Raw genomic sequence first — 14,509 nt, 5'->3', positions numbered from 1 at the left:
TTATGCTGAAAAACTACTCTAGGTATCCAGATAATATCTAAACTCCGCTAATAAAATGTCAGTTATCTCTGTAGGTTGGTAGTCGACATCTTACAAGTCGTGAACCTGGCGACAACATATCAGGTTTTGAAACGAAGCGACACTTGTTTTCTAAACCCGTAAAGCGCGAGTAAAACCCACGCTTTTATTTTTAATAAAAACCGAAACGGAGTGTAAAAGGTGCGCAGTAGGCTCGGTACTGAAGTAAAAGGTAATTCGAAATGCCTGCGCTGCGGAGACATGTATCCTTTATTTCGCTCTGTCTCTATTTAGTCTAGCGACCACGCAGCTGGCCATGACTAGCCTTTTACGTGCATGAAGCTGCGAGAAAATGAATAAATATGCTTTTCCCTTTTCAGCTTTGACTGATTGCATTGAGCATTAGGCAAAGTTTATTTTTACCTAAATTGAAGCCTACGGTACCGGTGAAAGCAGTGGAGAACACTCTTTAGGTATCAGAAAGTACTTACGCCTTATTGAACCAAAATTAGGAAACAATTTATGCATTTTTTACCTATAATGCAGCGGGTGAATTTGCGAGAAACTGAAAAACTAACACATTTTATGTACAGAATGCGTGAGAAAGTTTCGAATGCCGAAGCGAAGTTTTGAATGTCTAAAACTTTCACCACATCTTCTATGTTTGCGTGTGTATTCAGTTTCTTTTCTCTTCGATTTCTGTATTCTCGCTATGTTATTCTTGTGTTATGAATGGTGTTCCTTATGTTAAATATGAAGCGCTTGGTATGGCGGTGACAAATGTGTGTTTCTAGGCCCGAGGAGTTTATCCTGAACGCGGACCAGTAATTATTATTTGTAGTAATGTTTGTTTTTACACCATGTTTTTAGAAGACATGTTAGAAAAAAGGTGCTTTTTACATTGCTTCTAAACTTAGTTCCTCTATTGCTGGTATGGTGGGAAATTTTTACAGCCGTGCAGTACACATGGTAAAGCCGGGTCAAAGTTAATATGGGAGGCTTTCATGAGCGTATCACCTAACTGGGTAGAAATAAACTTTGACACATGGCGTCAGTGTGAGCTCCATAATTGGGAAAATCGAACATGGTAGCATTGGCAGCGGCCGCAATAAAAAACGTCTCATATTGACCGCGAATGAATGCATTTTTGGCAGTGGGCATCTGCTCCCTTTAAAAATCCTAAGTGCTCCGTATATTTTGGGGTGCATATCTATCCCAAATCAGCTCTGGCTGCAAGCCGTAACTACTGCGGTTTTTGAAGAGTGAAAACCGACCCCAGATGCACTCCCGTCCTGAGCTTAATGTTTATGATGTAGAATATTACCCCAGATTCCGCTTTCTAAATCGAACCTCATTTTGGGAGGACGCTGGAGGACAACCCATTTATTTCGGTTTAAGTGGATTCGTGTTTAATGCGTTTGTGGCATTTTCCTTCAGTAGCGCGTTTACACATATGGACTGCCTCAGCCGTGCCCTGAAGGCTGCTGCCTTTCCGACTCAGCTGCTGAAAAATCACTCCTGATGGGTCAGCTAGCTGAATGCGACCTAATACTTATCGGCTCTACTCAAGTATACGCAGTGTTGCCCCTCCATCTAGTCACCATCGCCTAAAGACATCCTGGGCTGCAATCGCTTTTGGAAGCAGCATTCTTTGTTGCTGCGCTTTACCAAACCACCGTGGCCTTCCTAGATAATGGGTGAAAAGGAAAAACCCCCCTTCTCATATAGGGATCCATATACTTTCCTTCACGGGTCAAGTCGTGACGGTTCTTGTGGTTTCGCATCTCTTGGAATTGAGAGCCTGCATCCCAGAAGTTCCAGCAGTCCCCAGCTTCCAAGCAGTTGTGCTGTGCCGAATGTAACAGTCCATCTTGCGGACTATATTAATACCACCCTTGCCACCCACCACCTATCTGTTATCCGAGGCCTGCCCCGCATGTCTTCTCGAACCACTGCAACACCTGTGCCTCGCTGTCGGTTCTCACAGCCAAGCAGAGACCTCTAGCTTTAACGTTGTTTCTTGACAGGTTTCTCGGTCACTCTGGAGTCTGGAGCAATTACGAAGCCAACTCCCTGGCTAAGGTTGTCCTACTCCCTGTCCACTCGTCACAGACCCCTTATCGCTATATGACTTCGTAAGCCCGATCAGATCCTTCTAGAGCTTTGGAGGGTTTCTGCCCAAATCAGCGCATATTTTTTGGGCGCCCCTTTTAGCATATCTCTCGAACAAGCTTCTCTACCGCCTGCCCTCCTTAATTCTCCAGCGAACAACCTGACTCTCTACACCATTCAGGAAGCACGCCTAGGCTCTGACTTCCTCTTCTCCTCTTCCGTCAAGTGATGACACTGGAAACTTGAGGCGCTTGCTTTGCATATGCGTAGCCTATATGGCAAGCACAGACGCAGGCTCCAGAGAGTAATCGCTTTCTCGGAGTCTCAAGTCACGCAACACCTGTCGCTTTCCTTGGCGCGTAGTCGCGTATCAACAGACCTGCCCTACTCGCCTATACTTGATGAGTAAGTTCTAGCAACCATGATCTAGGCGCACCTTAGCAGCATGGTTTGGCACTTCTAACTGAAGCGTCGCCAGCGCAGTAGTAGTTCTCTCTCTTTCTCTCTTCCTTTCCCCACACGTCATACCATGACGACACACTTTACGCATTGGGAAGTAACCCTCACCTGAGACGAAAAAAAAAAACAGTATCCCATCATATACTTCTAAAACGTTTTCGTTTTGACACCTAATTATTCTTGTCTAAGCCAAATTAATAAAAGGATTTTCACGGCTGTGAGAAGAAATGGAGGAACGGCCCCAGACGTTATTCAGCTTTCTTCCGTTCATACCTCCATATCTCTGAAAAGGAGACGGCGAAGGCGTCAAACAATGCTCGAGAACACGTATACAGGTGTTGCAGAAACGCTTCGTTTCTTTTCTGTTCGCTGCTGATAGGCTGACAGCTATTTCACGACATGCAGTGTACAGAAGCGTTAGTAACAATGGCTTGAAATTGATTCTGCCAATAAGTAACTTCATCTTGGAACGTTCTCGTGCATTTTATTCAAATATTGTTCTATAAAGCCACCTAACGTATTACCTGCCTTCAAAACACCATCCAGTAATTTCTTTATAGAAAAATGAAATTCGAAAAAATGTGTATTGTATGCTTTTATTGAAGGAACTATACGACCATAGGAGACGCCAAAACATTCGTTGACAGAGCGAGAACATATCTTTAAAAATACACTTCACCTTTATGGTAAAATACACATAAACGTCCCACATACTCAAACTTGGAGAAGTCCTCAAACACAACATGGGAAGTTTTCAAATGTGCTTCTGTTGATGAACTGATGACATGTTCATTTTTAGAAGCTTCTACAATTGGGTAAAGATTTGTGTGAACGCTATCAACATATGAGCTCGGCCAGAACATGTATCGCACTTCTATAGTTCTAAAACATTTACTTTTTGGCACCTAATTATTGTTGTCTAAGCCAAAGTAATAAAAGGATTACACGGCTGTGAGAAGAAGCCGAGGAATAACCCCAGACTTTATTCTGCTTTCTTCTGTTCATACCTCCATATCTCTGGAAAGGAGGTGGCGAATGAGTCAAAGAATGCTCGAAAACATGTATACAAATGTTTCTGAAACACTTCGTTTCTTTTCTGTTCGCTACAGATAGGCTGGCAGCTATTTCACGACGTGGGTCTGTTGCCTATTGTTTTGTAGAGTTTCATTGCAATAGCAAAGTTCACATTATATTTTACAATTATAAAAAAGAATGTAAAATTAGTACATGCACTATGCGATCACTCCAAAGCTCCTTTCCAAGTGCTTTCCTTGTGCGTCTTTATTGAAACTCTAATTTTACAGGAGCATATTCATTTACAGTAGTGAGTAAGAAGCACCTTTCGTGTGGTGCTGCCTGATATTTAAAACTTTTCTCTGCTCCTCATAATCGCACCAAAACCACATTTTGTTTTAATTTGTGTTCTCACACCTACATTTTTATACTGTAGAATCGACATTTTCTGCAGCCTTCGATCACAAAGGTAGGTGTGAAAACTAATTCCTTTTGCCAAGGCATGATTAGGATCCTGTTCTGAGGTAAGTGGTTAGCCCTTTGCTAATACGTCACTGCACCAATATGTCACCCTATATATAGTAGCGCTGCCTAAAAACTAATTATTACAAGAAAATATATTTGTAAACTAAGCCGCATGGTGGTTGGAACGCTCGGCTACTGATCTGTAGTTCCCGGGCTCGAATCAAACCGCAGCTTATAAGCAACGATGGAAGCGAAATACGAGGCTTCGTATACTCTGCTATGTGAGTGCCTCTTATTTACCTCCAAGTTTACTGGTAATCCTAAGGATAGCACTGAATTCTCAATCGCTATAACAGCAAAGTTAAAAACCTACCTTTGCATATTCCATTAAAGAAGTCATAGACATACAGCCTATTGCTCCAAGCGCCGCAACCTGTGTAAAACATGAATGTGCGCATTGTTCCGCGTCCGTCTGGATACGATAAAAACCAGCGAGGGAAGCAAGAAGGTCCATGGAGCCAATCGCTGCAGTGCTTGAAGTGGCTTAAACCTCCCGGCGGTAAAACTGAAATGAAGCAAATTGCTTTGATTCTCTGCTCTTTCTTGAAGATATATTATTGGTAAAGCACTATAGTGGTAGAGAAATTATGAGCTCATATTAGGTGTAATCAGGTCATTAAAAAAATCTTCTTTACGAGCTCCACATAATAGTCCAGGAAAACATTTTATAGAGCATACGTATTTGCGAAGTCATATGAGACGCGTCACGATACATGGGGACGTGCATTGCCTATTCACTAGCAATAATACCAAAAGATATGACCGCGAATCAGAGCTCAGTGACGTTACGATAAAACACGCATCTTTGGACCTTTTATCGCTGATAGTGCAGCCTGTTTAACACTCAGAGTGGAACCAGGAACACGGTCGACAGCTGTTCGGGACGCGCTGTGCCAACAGCTCTAGAAAACCTGAGTCAGGGCTCTATGTTCAAGCAGCATGGCATGCTCCTTTAGCAGTGTGGACCTCTGGTGTTACCTTTTCCGAGGAGGCTTCACCGGAAGCATTTCTCTAAAAGAACTGGTCACGCGCCCCTGCTTATCCTCAGACAGTGTAAGAGCCTTCAGATTGCAAGTGGTAAGTTTTCCATTCTTTAAACATTTCAGGTGTATCACCCGAATGCAATAGCGATGAAATAAAAACTTTCCGACAGCGTACTCGAGAAGCTACGTTTAACAGCTGTGAAAGGTAAGCAGTGATGCCACCTAGAGAGAGACAAGCGAAGAGAATAAGCAAAAAATAAGAATAAACAAAGCATAACACAACACAATAGATGCATCATATTTTAAATGAGGAATGGTGGCACACTAAATCATAGGTATTAGACGTGTTTAAAAAATGTTTACTTCTCCGAGAAGTTCTCGATTTTCCTTTTGGTCACTACATATCGTTATATTGTGCAAATGGAGGAGTTCTACAGTAATTCTCGTAAATATGTTTAATAGCACGTATCTTGATATTCTCATAAAGACCACCTAGACTTGCTAAGTACTCAAAAAATGCCTTTGACTAATGTCTACTACCACCGACTGGGATAGTCCCTCCGAATTTGTTATCACTATGAATTGCTGCGTTGTTAAACGTAACTATAAAATGCGTCTCTCGGCTGCAGCACTTTCTGATTCGTGCCGTAATTCAACGCGTAAAATGGTGCCTAATTTTTTTTTCGCTAATAGCATACTACTTGCCTCATTCAGTCTGAAATGCGTTCAAATCTGTATCCTGTGATACAAAGTAAAAAAAAAAAAAAAGAGTAGAAATCGCGATAGTTACTGCGGTACGTCCAGCCTGAAATAGCTTTCGCAAAAATAAATTCGCCACCACATCCAATTTAGAGGGGTCGTGTATCCAGCGGAAGCGGGATGGATGAAGACTGCTTCTGCGTATTTTGCTTGGTTCAACGTTTTGTCGCAGCCGATGAGTGCTGTATCTATCAACTCTGACAAAATCGAAGGAGCCTTTCATCGTACCATGTTGTCATTGAAAGAGGACCATTCATTAAATAGAAATACACGCGTTTCATTCATGCAGGCATAGGCAACCTACAAAGCTGAGAGAATCATTTTACATGCTTCAATCAAGAATGTAATACTTGATATTGACAAAGCATTGACAGGCTGTAGTTCTTAACAGCCCCAAGGTTGCCGGAGCAAACACGCATAACTTCATGCCGGAAGACTGGAAAACTGATTAAAAAAAACCAATGAAGAAAGGTGTTAGTACACGATGACTATAGTTCGCATTCGGTCCTATTGATTCAGCAATAAAGCACGCAGGTACAAAGCAACTTCAAAACAAAATTATCAGAGTACATCAACCCCATATTAAAGAAATCACGTGATAGGAAGCTGTAATATTTTCTATTTAAACATACGCTCGTCAGAACACACTTATAAGACACAACTTTAAGTGTAGCGCCACACGACATACATAAACCTGCTTGTTTATACCAGGTATTTTTTGAAAGATCCAGTCTGAAAAAAGGTAACTGATTTCTGGTTCAGTCTAGCTCTAGGGCTATATTGGTGGCTACAGCGGACAGAAGGCGCCAGGCTTAATGCTTCAATTAGGTCGCTCATTCAATAAATACATTACCCTTTTAAATTTTTTATGCTTGGGTGTCTGTCATATTTGCAGAATTGGAGCAGCAGCAGATAGCCCTGCATGTACAAACTGCGGGTGCGACGAGACTATAGGCCACACTCTTTGTTAGTGCCCCATATTCAGCGAGGAAAGACAGTGTTTATGCCGTGCACTGCAGTGTCTAGATGGACGCCCACTGACTGAAATTAAGATCCTAGGTCCCTGGCCACGGCGATCGTCTGCGGTGATGGCCTCCCAGACACTGCTCCGCTTTATGAAAAGCATAGGACTGATCGAAAGGCTATGATTTTTTGTTACGTGATGTGACTGTGACGTGATGTGAGTGACATGTCTGTGATGTGACTGTACTGTCTTCACCCCTCCCTCTCTCACCCATAACTTTTACACCCACCTACCCTCTCCCCCAGTGCAGGGTAGCAAACCAGTTCCTTTACCGGTTAACCTCCCTGCTTTTCCTCCTGATCATCCTCCTCCCTCCTCCTCCCTTTAAACAGTGTAGCCATGAAAATAAAGTGTATTAAAAATTGTAACTGACGTTGCAACGCCCACTGTTGTGAGCCTAATAGGCGGATTCATATCGCAACACAGCGGAAGCGGGGCATCCGGCGTATACCGTTCGGCCAATGCTCGCTTTGAGGCCACATTGCGAGCGACATTACGTGTGCATTGGGTGCTGACGGGGCGGCTATCAACCAGGCCGCGGTCGTACCAAAGTTGACAACGAAGCGCCGTGCGCCTGTCTGCTTCTATGTCTATTGTGATGCGAGAATAGTGATGAAGTATCCAGGGGCAGAGATTTGCGTTACATGCCTTGTGCTACTGTGTGAATTGACTCTCAGAGTGACGCTTGTCAGTCTTGTAACGCGCACTACAAATGTTTTAATAAAATTATTTTCCTGCACTAATCACACGACTAGCTCCAAATTTGCAAAAGTAGTATACCACTGAAATGAAAGTTGAAAGTTCATTAGCGTATTTTGTTAATGGACGAATGACTTCAAGCGTTCTGCCTTTTACATGCTGTCCTCCGTAGCCCTCATTATAGCCCCAGAGTTAAAATGAATTTAAAGCCAGCTATTATTGTCTTAAAATGTTATATTTTATAAAAACTCCCGGGGAATAATGGCCTAGCTAGTAAGGCGTGTTGCTCGAAAACCGGAGGTGGTTGCTGCCAGCCACCCACAATTATACAATTTTTGGTGAGGCGAAATCCGCCTATTTAAGTGGTAATTGCTTGAGGCAGAAAGCGACAGATAACTTCCATTGTAAATCGTGCTTTATTCAATTCCATTCCAGCACGACGTAGCGTTTACCGTGAAGGTTGCAGGACACTTTAAAATCAACTACAAAGTCACCTGGCTAGGCAGTCATAGGTCTATTAACCAACCAAACCTAACGCTTAAGGTCAACAACGCGTTCGACGGAGAAACCGTTTTTCCTGCAAGTGCAAACAATCTGAAGGGTGATTCGAACGCCGCTTCTATTCGATACCGTCGACAGAAAACAATCTTCTTCAAATATTCCAAGTGCTAAAACAATAATACGCAAGCCGTAGTGCACTTTTCAGCATTACTGCAACGTTCTGCCGAAGCAACAACATGCGCTCCGAATACACCGGCGGCACCCCTACGAATACCGGCCAACCTCACATTTTTCTTCTTGATATCTCGGTTACAAAATATTTCATGAAACACACAAATATACTTTTTAAGGAATAGTGACATTGCTTTCCAAAGTAATAACCGACCTTGAATGATTAACAACAGGGCATTTTGTACTTCATGTTTGGCGCGATAATCATTGCAGGTACACATGATATATATAAAGTGCATTTTGTGTATCATGCGAGCCTCACGAATGCTTCACGTTACCAAACAAAAAACAAATCAGCGAAAGAAATATCTGTAGCGTTATTGTAAAGAGCTTCACTTACTTGGTGGGCATGCTTGAGCGCACTTGTATACATCGTCAAACGCATTTTCGCTACCTGAGCAGACAAATCCTTCTTTGCAGTGATTTAAATGCGGGTAGAAGCTCCACTTTTTTTCGACCTTGTTGCAGTTTTTCGCCGTCGCTAGTTGTAGGCAAGCCTTGTTTCTTGCGTGAGCGCCTGTTACACAGTTAAGTGCTTCATTATGTCAACTGCTGTGTGATGTACAAATCCTCGCCTTCTTTTTCAGCACCTTCTCCAAAACGTATCATTTGTAGTGACCTTATGCCTGTACAATTAAGTCAATGCTGTAACATGAAGCCGTCTATGGGTCCTTAACTATATCATCAAAGCAGTTTGGATCTATGCAGCCTCTGCCACTGTAATCAGTGTTATCGGAATCGCACGGTTCTATCAAGGCTCCGAACATGTTAGCTGAAAAGGAAGCATGAGCTTCATGCGGAAGTTTCCTTGTAAAGGGCCGAAGTTTACAAGTGAAACAAGGAAGTGTACAGAACCCGGTATTGCCTTCAATTTTTGTTCTCCACTAAAATTACCATTTATGGCTTTGGCATGGTGGTATTGCATGTTTTTGTGCTTATGCTCTTACCTGCACTTAGGTTTCTTAAACTAACGACAATTTGATGCAACATTTTAATGACAGGCCAATTATTCCACGTCTAAAAAACATCTTTTCAGGAGTTGCCGAAGCCGGAAGTGCAATCTCTGCGCACATGCTTAGTTTCCTAAAAGCAAATTTGTTGCCGCTTTGAGGACTCCAGGTAGATTTTTAGCATAATTGGAGCACAAGACCACACAACAAGTCAACTGACATTATGTCAGTTTTGGTTAGTTAGTCCAGTCATGGGCGAGAGCACAGATATGTACTGAGAGCGGAGTTCTCAGCAGTTGCTTTAAATTCCTCTCATCGTTTAGGTTCTTGCGATGGAGCGCAGCCGTAGAACTGACCGCGATTGTTTCGGTCGCACTCGTATCAAACTACTAGGCCCTGCATTGTTACTGATATCCGTTTCAGAAACCTGGTGCTACCATTTGCAGATCTCTCGCATCAGGTGAAAACAACACAGGTGGGATTACGATGGCACCGCAAAGTATTGGACTAATAAGGATAGGCCTGTGTATGACACTATAGATTAGAGATGAAACAGCTCGAAAAAAAAAAAACAGGAAGCAAGTTTCGGAAAACTGTTTTTTATGAAGTAATAAAAAGCAGAAAAACACCACTGAATAATGTTTCCTAGAAATGCTTGAATATTTGTGCAATCCTTACACTTGGTAGATGGCTGCTTCCAAATAGAAAAGGGTACTGAGAAAGCAGCAGAAAGGAAGTTTAATTTGCTGTTATTCAGCTTTGTTTGCCTAAAATACGATTAGGTGGGACGCTTCGTTATAAACCGATTATCAACTTAAACACTTTAGTACGCCGAAATGCTGCATTTCGGCGTACTAAAGTGTTTTAGTTGATAATCGGTTTATAACGAAGCGTCTCACCTAATCGTAGTTTAAGCAAACAAAGCTGAATAACTGCACTGAAACACTTTAGTACGCTGAAGGTCGAAGCGGCAACACATCAAATGTAGTCTCGTTTCGATTATTTGCATTTCGTGTAAAGTGGAAATAAAAAAGCTGGTCATTTCGTATTCTCACAAACGAGAAGGTTTCTCTCGGGCACCAATGCTGGCACACAAACGGCGATGCCGGCGACCAGCCAAACGACCACCTGCAGAGGCTAGCCAATATCGTGCTTCACTGCACCACTGATAGTACTTCATGCCACTATGTGACGTTACAAGTATTCACTGTTACACTTCAGTGCTTCATGCTTCAATAACTATTGTGCTAATGACGCGTCTCGATCCGTAGAAAGAGCATTTAACAACTTTTTGGAGCTCAATTAAAATTGATCTAAAACTTTCATTTTGTCCAGAAATTGTCCATGGTGACCTTAGATGTACATGAAGCCCATAATATTGTTGCGAATAAGATCGGCAGTGGCGGGAGAGGAGCCCTCATGCTAGGCCAGCCAGACATTAGATCATCGTTCATCCTGTCGCCATGTTGTTCCGCCTCTTTGCTTGTCACCACGTAACATTTTGGTTGGAGGTGCGGCGTATGTCATCGCCATCCTCGCCATGGAGCATCGACCCCATCTGTGAGCCGCGACCATCGACCGAGGGCCCTGGGACATCGCCGAGCAGCTTCGCTCTAAGCCCTTCCGGCCCAGACCCAACCAACTACGACCGCCCAGCCCCCATCCCGAATCTGAAGACAAGGAGAACAGACCGACCAATCAGAACCGAGACGAACGACCCGAAAGACCCGAAGGACCCAAAGGAACCGGACATGCACACGCAACACCCGCCCAGCCGCCGCCCGTCTCAACCTCGAGCGGATGGTTGTAGAACTCCAGGGGAGGCGGATCACCCAACCATCATCGTGTTCATCGTCATCGTGGTGGCAAGCGCATCATTCTTTTCTATCTTTTCTTGAACATCTGCAACATCACCTCCCCATCGACTTCAACGAAACGATCTGGACGATCGCTCAGTGGCCCCGGGAAGTGTTGCGAAGAAGATCGGCAGTGGCGCTAAAGGAGCCCTCGCGCTGGGCCAGAAATTTAATCATCGGTCATCCTGTCGCCATATTGTGCCGTCTTCTTTGCTTGTCACAGCGTACCGATATGCTTTTTATAGCCTCAAAACCTTGCGCCGCATCCATTTAACAAACATAATGGTAAAATTTTAATGCATAAGAAATGTCTGGAAGAATAAGGAACTGAAAGTCAATATGGGCAGATTAGAACAACCTAAAAAGAAATTCTAGTGGAAATTAAGAAGAAGAGTTGTGCATGGGCAAAACATGCAGTTGTGCATGGGCAAAACATGCAGTGCGATGGTCGCTTAGGGTAACAAACTGGATTCCAAGGGAAGGAAAGCGTAGCAGGGGTCGGCAGAAAGTTAGGTGGGCAGATTGGGTTAAGACGTTCGCAGGAGTCAAGTGGATGCAGCTAGCACAGAACCGGGTTAATAGGAGAAATATGGGAGAGGCCTTCGCCCTGCAGTGGGTATAGTCAGGCCGACGATGATGATGGTGGTCATGAAAGAGAAGCGAATACAGCAAATCGCTAATATTCCTTGTCATCTGAACGACGGAACGAACAATATTACGGACATTAACCTGTTTAGGAAGCATGACAGTAATATGAACACAACTGGCAGCTCACGTACGTATATCGAGCAGAACTAACGGAGTAGGAGAAAGTGCTCAAATGTTGTCAGGATTGTTTGTTACATCGCTCATTATACTGGAGAAAACGTTGATAAACTGTGAAAATGCAAAGATTTAACAACTAGAACAAAACGTCATTGACATAACCTGGCTATACTTTTAAAATGCAGACACGTTTCCGGCACTTATTTCCGCATGGTTAACTTCGAGCGAAATGTGCTAAGCATTTACCTGCACGGTATAATTCGCGCAAAAAAGACGCTAAGAAGAGAAAACAGATAAAAATACTAGGTTGTGTACATTTGGCGGCGTTTTTGACGCAAGGAAAGATTAGAAACATCAAACAGTAGAAAAGAGAATGCACGTAAATACAGAAAGCACACCTGAACACATAGAGCGACTAGAAATTACCAGGAAGAAGTCAAAAGACAGGAACATGGGCAGACATCTTATCTCCATGTGACTGATTGCGAAAAAGAGAATAGTTATAGATTGAACAGCGCATGATATTTTACCGGAACAACGCAATCACAATTCAAAAATATAAACAGAAAAAAAAAGAAAAGGGGTAGAGAAAAGGAGGCAAAGAAACAACGCCAGAGCATTTTTCACTCGCACTACTCCAAATCGCTGCTGCTCTCATTTAGAGCATTGCTTATCAAATTGTAACGTTGTACGCTAAAATGAATGAACACAGCCTCTGTACGGTATGTCCCTTGAGCCAAATTGTGCACTTGGAGGGCACACAGCCGAATTTTGACCACTTTGTCACATATTCCGCTGTGTAACCTGCATTAAATATTACAGCATCCATCCAGAACCAGGAAAGGTGTCATGTGTTCTTATAGCCAACTAAATGTGGCTAAAAATGTGCACCAGCATCACCAAGTTGTGAAGGAAGACTGTTTACCCTATCCACACAGCTATAACTCTCGTCTACCACAAATAATGAATATTTTTCAAAATATTCCAGCAGTTCCGGAAATAACTTTCGGCCGCGCAATTTCCGGAAATTTTACATTCCTAACTCATCCCTCTCTTCTTTTACATGCTTCCCTTCCACTCCTTCAATCCTACAATGAGTTCCTCCTTCAGTCAACTACGCATGCGGAAAAAAAAGGTTTTCAGTCGCGTGGCAAAAATACACATTATTTAAAGCATCGGCTGCCTGAAACAGAAAGGTAATTGTCCTGTGATTCCGAGAATAACCGAATTATCAATTGTTATATCTATTAGAATCACAGAGATACCAAGCCGTTCAGTGTCGTCTAGTTGATCACTGAATTTCAAGGAAACAGATCCGTGCAACAGTTGATGAGTTAGAGTACTTCGACACAATTTGAGCGTCACAAGTAACATGCGCTCTCAAGCTCTCAAATACAACGTTAGAAAGCCAGCCCCATTGAAACATGACCGTACTGGGGCGAGAGTTGCCGTTTAGACACACTGAGCTGCCTGGCTACACGACTCCCGGAATCCGAGTAGTTCTGGTGGGATAAACACCAGTAGTTCGGGAGGATGGCGAATCAAACCAGTTTGATATCTTTGGAACTGTGGTCTTGTGTCGCATATACATCTGCCAATTTATACCGCTCGTCATGCTAAAGATAACAGCAAGATGTTCAAAGAGAACTGCCCATACCGAGATATTCTTATATGTCAGTTATAAATTTGGAACATTGATTCCCCTTATCGATTTCCACCTTCCTAGAATAGGCGACTGGTGTCTCCTTGAGGTAGTGGCGTGCATGGTTGAAATAATTTCACTGCACGACTTGCTGACTGTTTGATGTTGAGGTAAAACTGAAAACTGGTGTTTTTTATTTTGTGTTTTGCAGAAACCACTCAATCATGCCTTTTGTTTCTACACAGCACGTCCACTTTTGAGCAATATGAGGGAAGAAAAAACACAATTTGAGATTCCTCTTTGCAAATATCTGAGTATCGGCGTTTGGCGCGTTACTGTGCAACCAAAAAGGACCGTGTTCGGCCTCTGAATTGGCAATTCTCGTGAATAAAAAATTGTGAGAGCACTTTTTTCTGAATCAAAATTTTAACTAGAGATAAGCTAATTATTTCTTCAGCTCGTATTAAGTCAACTCTAAAAATTTGATTGCATACTTACTTTTTCCATGAAGAAAGGAGATGAATAATACAAACAACAATACCAATGCTCTGTGCCACCGACTCATTTCTTTCTCGATGTCAACAAGCTTAGAGTCATGAATATGTGTTTGTAATTACTAACTTCGAGGTCTTTTTTCCCGATTTCCTGATTGCTGCACAGCAGACTCGCGTATAATATTCAGCCGTAGAAATTCAGAATTCTACCTTTTGTAAACACCACCTCAGATCAAATACCGAGCATCTGTGCGTTTCAAAGTACAGAGAGGTCTCCTTTCTGCTGTCGTGCATGTCTTCTTGGTACCTGGCGAGGACAGCTTTCTCTGAAAGAATTATTTGTCCATTGTTAAATGGACGCGGGCGCGCGCTACCTAGGCGTTCTGAACGACGTGGCATAAACTGAAAGTTTCTTTAAAATGTACTGCGTTCTGTAGAGTACATGTGAATGTGATACTAGGAAATAGATTATATTGC

General features: G+C 42.8%; 1 long non-coding RNA gene across 1 annotated transcript; it reads right to left on the bottom strand.

The window, feature by feature from the left end:
• Positions 1-3,491: 3,491 nt before the first annotated feature.
• On the bottom strand, positions 3,492-14,285 carry LOC146173971 (uncharacterized). The gene is made up of 4 exons (XR_014701879.1): positions 14,037-14,285; positions 8,666-8,842; positions 4,442-4,633; positions 3,492-3,606 (listed from the first exon to the last, which is right to left on the bottom strand). It is a non-coding gene; the product is annotated as an uncharacterized LOC146173971 (long non-coding RNA).
• Between the last annotated feature and the right edge of the window lie 224 nt (positions 14,286-14,509).

This window comes from Amblyomma maculatum, chromosome 11 (assembly GCF_055883805.1).
Source record: "Amblyomma maculatum isolate TAMU_Amacu chromosome 11, ASM5588380v1, whole genome shotgun sequence".
In the NCBI taxonomy this organism is placed as follows: Eukaryota; Metazoa; Arthropoda; class Arachnida; order Ixodida; family Ixodidae; genus Amblyomma; species Amblyomma maculatum.
The sequence above is the reverse complement of the archived record's forward strand: the minus strand, read 5'-3'. Positions and strand labels throughout refer to the sequence as shown.